The sequence below is a fragment of the Cibotium barometz genome, chromosome 12 (assembly GCF_041138505.1).
Source record: "Cibotium barometz isolate CiBa-2024 chromosome 12, ASM4113850v1, whole genome shotgun sequence".
Classification (NCBI taxonomy): Eukaryota; Viridiplantae; Streptophyta; class Polypodiopsida; order Cyatheales; family Cibotiaceae; genus Cibotium; species Cibotium barometz.
The window spans coordinates 31929067-31945713 of NC_141057.1; positions in this window are offsets into that span (position 1 = coordinate 31929067).

Sequence of the window (16647 nt, forward strand, 5' to 3'; positions counted from 1 at the left end):
GTTATTAGGCTCAAATAAGCTAAACACAACTTTAGAACACAAAGCTGACATAGAATGGGTCTCTATTATAATGGATATCGTCAATTCAAGTGCCTATGATAACACTAGGTTATGCCTTATAACATGCCTAGGTGATCATTAATTTACTAAATTTTAAGTGGATTATGGGAAAAGACAAGTGGAACCACTGATCTTATTTCCATGTTGCTAAGTCGTGACTCTATTCTTCATTGGTGTTATGCTTCCATGGAATTGCAAGAGCATCAGGCATGCACAACAGCGTATGACCACATCTATAGTCGCTCTTTGTGGTGAAGCGAAGGGGAATTATATTGTATGGATTCGAGACCATTTAGGACCCTCTTTTGGCTTTGCAAGTTTTTAGCATGCATTGTAAAAGTGCCAATTTTGATTGTGTATACCTAGTTTTTGGTTTGGTGCATAGTTATAGTAGAAATTTGGTTATAGAACATTATGTGCAGAGAATCATAGATTGTAGGTTGTTGGCGGATGTATGTTTATGTGACTTGTTCACATACAGTGGTAGTATAACATGCTTATGATTCCATAGGAGGCGGCCAGATTGCAGGTTTGGTGGTAAGTTCTATAAGTGCATAAGTTTTTGTAAGTATAGTTTATGTAATTGGTTCAATAGAGTAGTAGTATAATAGCAGGTTGGCTAGCCATTTGTAATGAAGTAAAGGGGCATTATATTGTATGGATTTGAGACAATTCAGGGCCCTCTTTTGCCTTTACAAGTTTTTAGCTTACATTGTAAAAGTGTTAATTTACTTTGTTTTTGATTTGGTGCATAGTTGTGGGTGGAAATTTGGTTGTAGAGCATTATGTGTAGAGAATCATAGATTTGGAGGTTTTTGAGATGTATGCTTATTTGATATGTTCACATAGAGTGGTGGTAGTATAACATGTTTACAATTTTGTATGAGGTGGTTGTGTTAGAGATTGCAAAATTGCTATTTTGTAAGTGCTATAAGTGTAGACATTTTTGCAAGTACAATTTATGTGTTTGGTTCAATAGAGTGGTAGGTTTATAATACTACAAGATGTATGATTGTGTCGGAGATTATAGGTTAGCTATAAGTGTTAAAGTTTTTGTAGTACTATTTTGCTAAGTTACTGTAAGTAATCATGTATGATTATCTATCCCCCTAATTGTGTGAGTGAGAAGCTAAATAAGAATAGCTTCCAAGGATGAGAAAATTCCTTATGGAAAAAGGATATTGGGAGTTTGTTTTAGTGACGAGGAGTGAGAGATTTCAAAAAAAAATTGTCACTTCTTAAGAGGGTGTAGGCCTTTAAGGTTTCGCATGAGAAAGCTAACAAAGTGATGTACTAGTTATCTGTTAGTATATTGGATGCTGTGATGGATCATATATAGAATGCAGTGACACCTAAGGATGCATGAGATACGCAGTATAGCACAAGTGCCAAGTCAATAAAGATACAACTAAGAGTTGCATACCATGTGTAGAGGAACAAGCTAGGTATCAATGATTTGTTAAAGAATACGATGGGTATCATTGAGCATTCATGGAAAGAAAGGGCTCACCTATAATTGAGCTTATAGCTCTAATTGATTAACGATGTCTTGAAGTTAGTCAATGGGCTTGACAAAGAGTATGATCACTTTTGGAAATCTATCTAAACTCAGGAGAACTTCCAAAATTTGAGGACCTTATAGCCCTTTTGATCATCATCGAGGAGATGAATTTTGAGGACCTTATATGGGTGTATGCATGATAAGGTGCACCACTATTTGGACTATTTAGTGGTTTGCAATAGTGGTGGCTGTTAGAACTTTCAAAAGGGATGAGGCACTTTAATTTCAAGGAATAAAAGTGGAGTGGGGTATTTAATAACAAAAGAAAACGGTTATGTTTCCACCATTTTGTGCCATCATTTAGAAAAGGGTCTATTCATGATGGGAGGCGACGCACACCTCAAGAGGCATTTGTTTTGCATGTTGAACTGAGGAGGCACATAGGGTTTGGAGAAGACGGGTGCACGTTAGTCTGTTCTACATGCTAGTGGGGCGACGCACACTAAGGAGTCAGCGATCATCCTTTTCAGACTAAAAAAAGGAGGTGTTCATCTGTTTATCATTGATGCATGTTCTATTTCCATTCATGCTCTCCTTGTTTCAGCAACATGAGCCCTCATGCACTGCCAGGTTGTCATCTCGGAGAGGGTGATAACAATAATGGCATCTAAAACAAGCTCTCTCGTTGGGTACCTCCGTTTGTTGAGCTTTCCATGCTAAAGTGATACTATCACACAAAGCACGATTTTCATACCGAGCATGGACTTAGCTTGGAAGGGTCCAACCCGAGGCAATTCACGGATGCAGACATACTAGTCAAAGATTGGCTATCAATATTCCAGGTTCCTAGGACATGAAAAACTGTGAAGTGCAGGGATTTAAAGCCTCACCTCTATTTGACCTTGCATTATAAGGTGTACCATCGAGAGCCCATCAATCATAAGCTTTCTATTTCCTTCCATCATGGTTTTGTTTATGAGAATAGCACAACCGCCCTATTGCTACTGACTAGAGGAAAGTACAGGGTTGCACTCGGGGGGTGCACTTCTAAAAAATCATATGTATCACGTGCATTCAAGGGGCATTTAAAAAACCCCTTAACTAAATATTTCCCCCAATAAAACCACCCCTCTTTACTTATGAACTAACGGATTTGTTTTTGAAGTTGAATTAAAATACCCCTCGTGTTATTGTAATCCTGTTAAAATTTTTCCAAAATTTGAATTAAAATACCCCTCCTTTTTGATTGCACGTGGTACACTAATTTTTTTTGAGGTGAACCCCCCGAGGGGTTGCATGGGTTGAGTTTACAGAGTTTGTTAATGCAATGGTTAAAGCACATGGTAATCTCGAGAAAAAATTTCAATGGGTTACTCACAGATTGACTCTAAACAACCCATCGCTGATAATAAGCCTACCCAAATCACACAAGAGACTACTTAGTTTGTGTACACCTCAGAATATATGAGTAGATTGGCTGCCTTAATTCAGTAAAGAAAGAGGAGGGTAGAGGATGAGAAGGCAAACTTTGAGCACATAGCTAATGAATTGGAACAATAAATGAACATGCTTCACCGTAGTGTGGGTGTCATGGAAGCTATCAAGAATCTTAAATCTAAGTTGGCTACATTGGAAGAGTTGAATTGCAAACTGAAGATGATGGCATAGCTCAACAACTCACACCAGAGATATTGGCATGCAATTCAACATTGTAGCTACTTGGGCACTCAGATGAGATTGCAAACATGGAAGAGAAGGTTTCATTGTTGATGACATGTTCATATAGTTTACCTATTTTGGTAGTCCATCCAATGTTTAGGTTTTTATGCTAACATGCTCTCTTGCTTTATTACTAGGTGACCTTTGCAGAGAAGAAAATGGTACTTGAGGAGGTGAAAGCGCACGAAAAGTTTGTTGCTTTAGTTTCCTTGACTAAAGAAGTCATACCTCAATTGCAAAACATTGGAGACAAGGAAGGCCTTACTTATATAGTTGCAACTTAGGCTTGCTTAGCATGTGGCATGACATTCAATGATGAGGAAGCCCACTACTTTTGGTCCTCCCTTGTAGGCATGTGTATCACTTATTTTGTTTCATAAACATTTGTTTGGACGTGGATACATGTGTGGGGGAGATTGTTGTTAGAAGATATGTGTAGCTTCTTAGAGGTTCATAGTTTCACGTGACTCAAGAATGCAGATAGCTAGATTCGGTAGGTTTCTGAATTAGTAGTCTAATAGCATTAAACTACAACTAATTAGCATGATATTCATATGCTATGATATTTCCAGTGTTGGTAGTACTATTATTGGTGCTATGATAAATAGTGCTTTACTAAAACTAATGGTACTATGAATATTCTATTAGTACTATTAGGATTCTATTAGTAGTCATTACTATTAGGATTCTATAAAGAATATATTAGTATTCACTACTACTAGTATTGTCAGTACCATTAGTATTAAGATTGCTAGTACTATTAGGATTGTCAGTACTATTAGTATTCTATCAGTAATCAGTAGTATTAAGATTGTTAATATTATTAGGATTCCCATAATAGTTAGTATTATTAGTAGTTCACACTATTGGTATCCACTACTATTAGTATTATTATTAAGATTCTATGAGTAGAGTCTTACTACTTGTATTGCCAGTACTATTAGGATTCTATTAGTACTTTTACTACTTGTTGTAAGACTCTACCGGTCTATTAAAACTATTTATAAGCTATTAGTGCTATTAGTTTTATTACTAATAGTAGTACTATTAGTAATAATAGTAGAACTATTAGTACTAATAGTACTATTAGGGTAGTATATACTAAATAATTTAACACTGATAAGTCATTAGGTATGCTTTTATTAAAGTATTTCTACTATTAACCTAGGTGACTTTTTGTGTTTTTTAATATTGCTATGTTGTCTTTTCCTCTCTTACCAGATGGAACTCCATTCAATGCTACGTCTGATGTGTACAAGCCCTCTCTATAGTAGTCCAACTTTAATAGTGTTTGCTCTGAGTGAGTAGGTAAGAAGAAAAGGCATTGATACATCCACAATAAGATATTTTACATAGTAAGCTTTCTAGTAACCATTCTTGAATGTTTATGCCGATAAAATTCCAATAGTTGCCATTCAACCTTAATCAGTGACAAGATCTACTGCATCTAATGAACATGTTGCCCTTGGTAATATTTTGTTATTTTAATCATTATCCCTAATAGTAGTCTATCAATAGTCTATTATTACATTGATATTGACCTTGCATTACCCCTGATATGTTGCCTCTATAATGTGAAAAGATCCCAGGTACTCCTATTAGTGAAAAGAATGTGTCATATGGAATGGAAGAAGAAATTATGTCCAAAGAATCAAATAAGAAAAAGGTTGTCAAATTGCTTGTTGAAGGTAATATACTTGCTCAGGGGTCACGATTTATTTTTGCCACTCACATCTTCAAATTGGTATTATAATGCATTTCTGTCACTCATAGCTTCAAATTGGGTTACTTGCATGACTGTTAGGCATTGAGGTAAGACAAGGCCTCGAGGATGAATACTACACTTTGCAAAACTTTGCCATAAGAAAGAGGAAGAAACCAAAGACTAAAGATAATATTGGAGGTGAGATTCAGACTAAGGTATCTCCCAAGCAGTTTACACCTCAGCAACGTGATGCAAAGGAAAGCAAACAAGTAACACGAACAAACAATATACCGGGGAAACCCAAAAAAGATTCACCACGTTCTACTACTGCACCGTCTAGACCTAGAGCATGCAAGCAATTGTACGTCAATGTTTTAATGTAATTAGTAAGTACTCCAAGTCCTTTCTAGGACATGTAACATACTTAATTAAACTTTTGGAATATCTTTTCATTGGAACATGTTCTTTTTTTGCCACACTTGTGTCACTTTTTTGTTGGTTATTATTGTCCCTTTTTTGTCCATATTTAATGTGTTTGAATGATGATATTAATTTCATGGTTGTAACATGTGCATTTATCTATCTATGTAAATAGTAAAATACATAAACATGCATGACCAAAGGTCATAACACCAAATTTGAATGTACAGAAGAGGATGGAGCATGCTAAATGGGACCAGATCTATGCTCGATTTTCAGACATTGTAGACAAACTAGGGGTAAGGCCATCTGGACCAGTTGCCATCTGGACCGGTTGCCATCCTATTGATGGATCACTCATAGTTACTTTTTCTCCCTCCACCCCAGCAAACATGGTGCCGAGACCTCTAGAGGATGATAAAAGACCAATTGTGTTAATTTTAATAGACTCTTGGTGAAGGTTGTTGAGTACACTCATGGAGAAGAACCCCCACTATATGCACCACAAATGGATAGAGTTCAGGAGAACACAACACACACTGTGTCTGTACGAAGAGATGCTCCTACTTTCTTAGATTTTTGTCCTCAATGGTTTGAAGTATTCATTTGGAGCACTTCTCGACTAAAGAAAGTCGAAAGAATTCTAGATGCATGTTTTCCATGCCAGAAGAGGAAGATTACAAGAGTTTTGGCACAGGGTGAGTGTGATGAGCCATGCTTTCTTGTGGATAAAAAACCTGTCTGTTTTAAGAATTTATAGTGCATCTGAAACTAGTTCAGCTAGCTATCTGAAGAAAACACTATCATTTACAGTGCATCTGAAACCAGTTCAGCTGGCTATCTGAAGAAAACACTATCATTTTGGATGAATCATTATACAAGGTGTGCCAAAACCCATCCGGGACTTGGTTAGTACTTCCAAAGTTTTAGATACAAGATTAGTCATTCTTGATTGAGCGTGTGTAGCCCTGGTTGTTTTTATGGCTTCAATTGGAGGACCGTTTGAGAGTACACAACATGCATGGAGCATACACTATACTGTAACAAAGATTCGATAGAGGTCATGGAGAAGATCATTGAGTACAATGAGATGGGCAACCAAAGACAAACAGAAATGAATGCATGAGTATCAACATGGCTTTTTTTTCGGATGCTTGTAGCATGAGCAGCACGAGGTTGGCCACCTCTTGTCTTAGTTGTATGGCTAGTTGGAAATATGCATAATGGACTTGTATTAGATCACTACTCAGCTTGTACACTGGGTTTTCTTTGGTTAATAATAACATATACTTTGGAGTTGTATTATTGGTCAAGTTATAAATTGGATTTCTTTTGGTTTGCTTGTGAACTAGAAAGTGTACTAGTAATAGGGTACTAACCGATACTAACAGACTACTAATTAGACTACTCATAGGGCACTAATAGACTACTAATAGGGTACTAAAATGCTATTACTAGTGTGTTTCACTCATTGGTGGGTACTAATAGAGTACTAACAGGGTACTAATAGGCTAGTAATCATTGGGTACTAACAGAGTACTAATCATTGGGTACTAACAGAGTACTAACATAGTACTAATAGACAAAACCTAGTAAAAATAGGCATTTTACTATTAGACTACTAAAGTCTATTCTTAGAGTAATAATAGGTCAGTATTAGGGTAATACTGCTGCTAGACTACTGATAGGGTACTAGCATATTACTATTAAGGGACCTACTACTAATAGGAGTCTAGTACAAGTGTATTTCACTCATAGGATACTAATAGACTACTAATTAGACTACTCATAGGGTACTAACAGAGTACTAATAGGATACTAACAGGCTAGTACTCATTGGGTACTAATAGACAAAACCTAGTAAAAATAGGCATTTTACTATTAGACTACTAATAGTCTATTCTTAGGGTAATAATAGGTCAGTATTAGGGTAATACTGCTGCTAGACTACTGATAGGATACTAACAGATTACTATTAAGGAACCTACCACTAATAGGATACTAGTAGGATACTACTAGTCTATTACATAAGGTCAATATTGTTGAGATATCAAGCTCATCTAGTGAGGCGGTGGAAACTGATGACATGCCTAGGGGATAGGCCCCACACTTACACCACTGGCATGGCTGGTGAGATCATAGGTGATATGCGGCCAGTGGGATGATAGGCTGTGTAACAGCCATTTCAGAGACTGGCATAGTTATAACGCCAGCTCATTTAGTTGGGTTCACACTATAGAGAACCCTAGTATGTATTTGGTTGAGTACCTTTTCATATGGCGTACTCCTATCTTTGTATATGGTGTGTTGAGTGTTGTGTAAAGAAGAAGAAGATTTTCAGCCTCTCACCTTGTGTGTTCTCTTTTAGGGTTTTGTGAGTGTGTGTGCTTGCAAGAGCTCAAGCTCTCTTCTCCCCTGCATCTTTTCATGGTATCAGAGGCTGGTTCATGCTAATGGCTGAGCTACAAGCAATAGAAGCACACGAAACGGTACGAGGGTAAGAGCTTCATCTACTCTTCCCTATTTGTGTTGGCGAGACTACACCCTTGTCGAGAGCTCTACGAGAGGCACCGGCAAACGATCTCTGATTGAGGAGCTTTCTTTGTAGGGTTAAAGCTATAGGGCAGCTATATAGTTCTATTGGACTGAGTTTTTAAGGCCAAAAATGTGTTTTGGGCGTGTTAGGACCTCCGTTTTTCAGAAAGTAGGCGATTTTGAGCACTACGGGGGTAAGTCATCAATTCTCTACAGAACTCTGTTTTAAGAACTGCAGGAAGATAGATTGGTTGTGTAGACATTGTGTGTGCTGCAAGGAGGTCAACAGTTGCCATTGGTTGTGACATTTGAGTGTAGTACAATACTGCTGTAGAAAATACAGCAGTTTGTGTATAGGACAAACCAAAGTGCTGTTTCTGGTAAATTTGTGTGTCTGGCAAGATGTCAAATGATGGCATAAACCAGATTGTTACTGAGAAGCTTGATAAGAACAACTTCCATGTTTGGAGGTTCAGGTTGACAAATTTCTTGATGGTGAGAAAGGGTTACTGGGACTACATAGAAGGTGAGCATGAAGAGGCACCAAAGATACCGGAGATCAATCCTACTGCTGCAGATGTGAAAGAGTTCAAGGATTGGAACCAAGGAGCTAGAAAAGTTTTATATTGGCTCTCTATCAGTACACAGGACACCATGATTGGGCACATACAGGATGCCAAGTCCTCTAAGGAGGCATGGGACACCTTGGTAAAATTCTATGAAATGAATACCAAGGCACGAAAGATACAATTGAAGAATGAACTTCATACTATGGAGAAAAAGAGTATGTCTGTGAATGACTATGCATTGAAAATCAAGGGTATTGTGGAATCCCTTGCATCTATTGGTGTTTTAATAGATGATGATGATAAGGTGGTATTGTGGAATCCCTTCTATTGGCATTTTAATAGATGATGATGATAAGGTGGAAGTCTGTCTACATGATCTCGGGCCACAATACAAGGCGTTCAAGATGTCTATTTAGATTTCGGAAAACATTCCCAATTTCACAGATTTGGCGTCTATGTTGATTATAGAAGAGAAGAGCTTGGGTGAAGACCAACAATAGCCTTCACAAAACAAAAACAGTTAAGAGCAACAGGTCTTCTACACAAGTTCAAGAAGAGGACGAGGTAGAGGAGGCTGTGGACGCGGCCAAGGAAGTGGCCGAACAGGTAATCAGAATTATGACCAACAGCAACAACAACAACAACAGTCTCAGAATTCACAACAACAACAACACGCAGTGGAAGAGGCCAATTGAGAGGTAGGGAGAGTCAAAGAGGTCGTGGAAATTGGCAAAGGCAGTATAATGATACACGTGGATGCTTTTATTGTGGTAAGGGTTGGTTGCAAGATGAGGTTATCTAGTTTCATGTAGTGGGCGCCCTTGGCTTTAGCTGGAAAACATGCATTTTTTCAAGAAGAATAGCCAATCTCTCATAGTTAGCCAAGGAGTAGGTCCATTTTCAATCCTCCCAAGTGAAAATTCCCATATTGTGTCCACTCTCCCCTTTTCAAGTCTAAAACCAATCCTAGTTAGGTTTGGAAATCTAGGCTTGGTAAACTTCACAACTTAGGTTTCATTCCATGTGTGAGGCTTGGATAGGCACAAATCTTATATATGCATGCCACTTTATGTCCACATGAGCATCGAGAGGATCCACATAAGCAGCTTGCCACCTCAGCTTGCCACCTCCACCCTCCATGTCAACATGGTCAACCTAGTTGACTCCCCACCTCATCATCCTAGTCATCATTAATGCCACATCATCTTGCCACCTTTGCATGCCACCTCGCACTTGGTGACATGGCATGCCACATCATGGAATTACCACATCAACCATAATAGTGCCACATGTCAAGAGAATGCCACGTGTCATGCACGCATGTGACACATGGCACCTCCTTCCCACCCCTCTTTTTTCAAAAACATATTTTTGAAAAAGTTAATTTAGTAATTTAGAGAAATAGAGTATAAAATTTTAAATAATAAAATATATATAACTTATTAAATAAAAGAATTTAAAATCACTAATTTTAAAGGATTATATTTTGGGATTAGATCATTAATATTATTATTAAAGTTCATATTATTAATTTAAAAAAAATAAAATTTTTAATTTAATATTTCTTAACATTTTTTATGTAGAATAAACCTTTGAATAAAATTTTTAAAAAAATATTTTATTAAAAAAAGTAGTTATATAATTATAAAATAAAAGATATCTTTAAAGATATATTTATATATCTAGTAATGATAAATATTTAGACTTGTTAATAAATATTATTAATAATATTGATTTTTAAATGGATAATAGTTTATCTTTAATTATCTTTATGTTTATCTTAGTTATCCAATCAATCTTAGATAGGAAATCCAATGAGATTTGAAGTGGATAACCTATTTTTCCTATATAATCACACATCTCTAGTACTATCCCACACTTATCTCTAGTACTATCCCATCATTGAGCCTTTATAATATTTTCTCTCTTAGCTTCCTTGAGAATGGGTTCTCAAAGTCGTAGGAGTCGGAAACGTGATAGGACTAGACTCCCCCCCGTCCACCAAGTTCAAGAGGAGGAGAGGAGAAGGGTAGCTCGTGAGAGAAAGAGAGAGTGGAGAGCATGTCAACGAGCAACACCTTCCATTGGCGATGATCAAAGCCTTGCTCCTCCTCTTCCACTTTCTCTCCCTTTGCTCTCTTCCCCCCCACTACCCCTTAGTTTATATAATCCACATGAACCCGCCCTTCTTGAGTCCTCTCTTCTACAAGAACCCACCCCCCCTCCTTTGGACGCCCTTCGTGTGGATAGGAAAGAACTATCAAAGTCAGGGGCACATCGTCGTGCCCATGCAATCTTCCATTCCTACTTCAAAGACCTCACGCCTTCATCACAGGCATGTGTGCTTGATGCTTTGATTGATCTGCCCAACATGGCCTACTGCAGGGCGCTTTCTGACATTGGAGGTCGAAGAGAGAGGAGAGCTGGCATGGTGGTGCTACAAAGTGTTCGTCATTCCTATATAGTTAACAAGAAGAGGAACTCTGCGGACGCTTTGGCTGCTCGACGGGCTATTGTGGGCAGCCATAAGTAGCTCCCAAATGAAGGGTAAGGTTAGTGCCACATCTTGCATCCTTTCCATAGCACCACACGTACTTAGAGTTGGGTCTATTAGACGACAAAGTTTAGATGCCAATGAGGTTGATGCTTTGTGGGCGAGTAGTGGTCGTGTAGCTAGGCATGATCGCCTACTAGATGAAACCACTAGAACCTTGATAGAAAGTTTTTGGGAGGAGAATTGTCGTGCCTCGCCAGTTTTCAAGAAAGCTTTGCGTAAGAGAGTGAAGAGGAGTGTTCATTGAGCACGGTGCTTGCTTTCTTGAAATGACCCAAACTGAGTTGTATTCTCAGTTTATGGCTTCGTATCCAGATCTTAAAATTGGGCAAAGGTCATTTGAGGGGTGTAAGCCTTGGTTTGTGAGGTACTCACGTCAGCGTGACACATGTTGTCGCTACCATGTTGAGTTCAAACTTTTTTATGATGTGTTCCGTTCTCTTAGTGGGCATAGAGAGTTGCCTCGTAGTCCACGTGATTTCATCCACTCTCTTTTGTGTGCACGCATGGAGGATGCCCAGTTCCATAAGATGCCTTGTGTGGAGTGTTGAGATATCGAGCTCGTCTAGTGAGGCGGTGGCCACTGATGACCCGCCTGGGGGATAGGCCCCACACTTACACCACTGGCATGGTTGGTGAGATCTTGGGTGATATGCGGCCAGTGGGATGACAGGCTGTGTGACAGCCATTTTAGAGACTGGCATAGTTATAACGCCAGCTCATTTAGTCGGGTTCACACTATAGAGAACCCGTGTATGTATTGGTTGAGTACCTTTCATATTATGAGCACTCTTATTCTTGTATATGGTGTGTTGAGTGTTTAGAGAAGAAGAAGATTTTCAGCCTCTCACCTTGTGTGTTCTCTATTAGGGTTTTGTGAGTGTGTGTGTGTACTTGCAAGAGCTCAAGCTCTCTTCCCCCCTGGATGACAACAAGCACAACTCCTCTATCACCATGTCTCACATATAGCGAGAAATCTGCATTGGCTACATGAAAACCAATAGTGACAAGATATTCAAAAATCTTGTCAGACCATGCTCTTGGTGCTTGCTTTAAGCCATACAAGGCTTTCTTCAACCTGCAAACATGTTCAGGGTGACCCTCATCCTCATAACCAGGTGGCTGCAACATATACACCTCTTCTTGCAAATCCCCATGCAAGAATGCATTCTTTACATCCATCTGATGTAAAGACAATTGCTTTGACGCAGCCACTGCTATCACAACTCTCACCGTTGCCACTGCTATCACAACTCTCACCGTTGCCATCTTGGCAACTGGGCTGAAAATTTCCTCATAATCAATCCCATATGTCTGCGCATATCCTTTGGCTACTACCAATCTAGCCTTGTACTTGTTGGAATTAGGGTTGCAGGAATGCACACACAACTTCAAGAAGATGAGGAAGCTTGAGCACAACACAGTAGTGTATTATGAGTGCCAAAAATGAAAGATAACAAGCCCTAGAAGATAATGGGCGTATATACAATGCACAGGGGAAAAAACCTCCTAGTGAGGGAAAAAGTGCCCCGGCGGTCCTAAGTGTGTTCACACACATCACTACTATAATATGGTAACAAATCCCCCCTGGAGTGATGCGGTGAACAAGAGCTAGCACTCATGTATAGGGAAGTGTCTAGCTATGTGGACGAATCCACAAAAGGAAGTAAGCCCAAAGCTTTGCGAAAAGCTTCGAACTTCTCACGAGGCAGAGCCTTTGTGAAAAGGTCTGCAAGGTTATCCTGTGTTGGCACATAAGCCAAACTGATCTCTCCTGCAGAGAGTCTCTCCCTGACATAATGGTAGTGCACCTCAATGTGCTTCGTACGAGCATGGAACACTGGGTTCCGCGCAACTGCCAATGCGCTCTGACTGTCAGTGAAGATGGTGGTGGCAGATGGCTGCCCAACACCCAAATCAGCCATAAGGCGTCTAAGCCACACACACTCAACCGTAGCTGTGAAAGCTGCCCTGTACTCAGCTTCACAACTAGAAGTGGCCACAGTAGGCTGCTTCTTGCTCAACCATGATATGCATGAGCTTCCAAGCATGAAGCAAAAACCACTCGTGGACACGCGTGTGTCATAACAACCAGCCCAGTCAGAATCTGAAAAAGCATGTAAATCTGGCGGCAATGATCCCCCCTTGGGATAAAACAACCCAAGATGCCGAGTACCACTCAAATAGCGAAAGATACGCTTCACTGCCTGCCAATGCTTAATGCCTGGGCTATGCATAAATCTGCTCACCTGTGAGACTGCAAACTGAATGTCTGGCCTCGTAATGCATACATAAATGAGGCAACCAACAGCTGTCTGATAGAGTGTGACATCAAAGTGATCTCCAGCATCATGAAGATTCAACTTCAAACCTGTCTCCATTGGAGTAGCAATAGGCTTGCAGTCTTCAAGGCCAAATCTCCGCAACAATGTTTCAATATACTTTGTCTGACACAAAGCAATACCTCCATCACACTGCTTAAATTGTATCCCCAAATAATGATGCAAATGCCCCAAATCTGACATCTCAAAAGAGGCATTCAAATCAGCCTTAAAATCAGCAATATGACTCTCATTTGGTCCTGTGAGCAGCATGTCATCGACATAGAGAGCAATGATTAGATGTACACCATCCACACGTTTAACATACAAAGTGCTTTCTGTTGGACTATTCTGAAACCCATGTGCAGTCAAATATGCATGTATTTTTTCATACCAAGCTCGTGGAGCTTGCTTTAAACCATATAAAGCCTTTTTTAACCTGCACACTTTGTTTTCCTGCCCTCTTTGAACAAAACCACGAGGCTGCGATACATACACCTCCTCATGCAAATCGCCATTTAAGAACGCAGTCTTTATGTCCAGCTGATGTACATTCCAACCATTATGAGCTGCTAATGCACAGATGCTACGAACAGTGGTCATACGACATGTGGGAGAAAAAGTCTCATCAAAATCAATGCCCTTCTCTTGAGCATAACCTTTTGCAACAAGCCTAGCCTTATGGCGATCCACTGTGCCATCAGGCTTACGCTTCAATTTGTATACCCACTTAGTGCCAATGGCCTTCTTGCCAGGGGGCAAGTCACATAAAGACCATGTACCATTCTTCATAATAGCATCGTATTCTGCTTGCATAGCAGCCATCCAATTTTCTGAACTTTGTGCCTCATCAAATGAAACAGGCTCACTTTCATCGCACATACTAGAAACAGCCAATGCATAACAATCTGACGCATAAGAGGCACCATGAGAGCCAGAACGAGTGCGACTAGACAAAGGGGCATCCAACTTGCTGTCACGCAAAGTCTGCACCAGCCATCTAGGCATATTCCTAGAGCCCTCAATCTCTTGTCTCTCATCCTCAAGTGCATCATGCACATCTGCATCAGATATAGGCTGATCTGTGCCATCATTTAAAACCTGCATAGGCTGAAAAACTGCCTCATGAGGTATTGCACTTGACTGTGCACCACTGAAAAGAGGCAACAATGTATCATAGACATCACGTGAGCTGATATCTGTCTCCTTAGTACATGAAACCAAGGGCTGAACTGCATCTTCCACAAATACAACATCACGGCTAACCAAAATGCGCTTTGTCTGTGGATGATACAAACGATAGCCTTTGCTCTCAGCACTATATCCAACAAAAATACATTTGACAGCTTTGTCATCCAATTTTCTGCGATGTTGCACAGGCACTAATGCATATGCCAGGCAACCAAAAACACGTAAATGGCCAACAGATGGCTTGCGGCCATGCCAAGCCTCATATGGAGTGACAACCTGTAATGCTTTGGTGGGACACCTGTTTAGTACATAAGTGGCACACATGACAGCCTCAAGCCAAAAACCATGTGGTAGACTTTGACTCTTAACCATACATCTTGCCATTTCCATGAGAGACCTGTTTTTTCTCTCAGCCACACCATTTTGCTGTGGTGTATACGGCACTGTACATTGGTGTTTTATCCCACGCTCAGCCAGAAATGCATTAAATTCTGAAGACATATACTCCCCCCCTCGATCTGAACGGAGGGTGCCCATCTTACTTTCTGACACATTTTCAGCCATAACCAAAAACTGTTTGAAGCACAAAAACACTTCGGACTTTGCCTTCAAAGGATATACCCATGCATGCCTGGTAAAATCATCAATGAAAGTCACGAAGTAAAGGTAGTTTCCAAATGATGGAGTTTGCATGGGACCACAAACATCACTGTGAACAAGCTGCAATCTGCGTTCAGCTCTCACTGATCCATCTTTGGGAAAGGAAGCACGCTGCATTTTACCCAATATGCAGCCCTCACAAACATGCTTGACAGGTGCCTCAAGCTTAGGCAAAGAAGACACCATTTCAGATTTCTGCAGGCGCAGCAAACTTGCAAAATTCAGATGACCAAAACGTGCATGCCACAGTTTTGCATCTGAAATAGCCTGCGTATCCATAATAGCACATGCTGAATCCTCTACACATTTGCCATCCATATTGAGCTTATACAGCCCTCGACATAGTGAACCAGATGCTACAATGTTGTCACCACAAGAGAGATCATGAACAGTACATCTGTCATCCACAAATTTTACAACCAAACCTGTTTTGGCAAATGCGGAGACTGACAGCAGATTCTTTTTGATCCCTGGCACATACAATGCATCAAAAAGTGTAAAGGTGTTGCCATTTGCAACATTCAGCACAATTTGTCCAACTCCTTCAACGGGATAAGAGGAGTTATTGGCACAAGTGACAGTATTCCCTGTGGGAGCAGACTCAAGGAAAGTGAATAAACTGCGCTGCGTGGTGATATGCTTAGTGGCACCACTGTCAAAGTACCATACATCTGAATCTACTGCAGACATACATGTGTCATGCAAAGATGGATCATAACTGCACTGCGCATTGAATGCCCATTCTGTATCTAGCACAACATTAGCAGATTCATTGTTAGAAGGAGAGGCATCTGCAACAGCCATACCAGCCTCTTTCTTCTTAGCCTCTTTCGCAGCCAGCTTAGGACACGCTTTGATGACATGATCATTTCCCTTACAGTACTTGCAAAATGTCTTATGTTTGTCACCCTTCTTCTCATCTTTGTCTTCCTTCTTTGGTTGCGCAGCATTTGCAGATTTCTGCTTACTAGAAGAAAAGCCAGCTTTACCTTTCCCGCTTCTCTGACTAGCAACGAAAGCTTGATCTGCTACACGCATAATATTCCTGTTTTGCCTTGACTGGTCTTCTTGCAGCAAAACAGAAACTAACTCCTCAAATGATAAGGCATTGGGATTGCCTTTCATCATCAAGCGAAGAGTGGAAGCAAAACCCTGATAAGAATCTGGTAGACCATTCAAAACAGTCTGCACAAGTGAACTGTCTGACAGGATTTCATCTGCAGAAATGAGCTGCTCTTTGAAATCCTTGATCTTTGTCAAAAAGCTATCCATAGAATCACCTTCGTTCATATGCTCACTCTCCAACTGTTTTCGGAGATAAGCAACACGAGCCTCATTTCTTGCCTGATACAATGTGGCAAGTACATCCCAAGCATCCTTAGAAGTCCTGCAGGAGCGAATATGTGGGATAA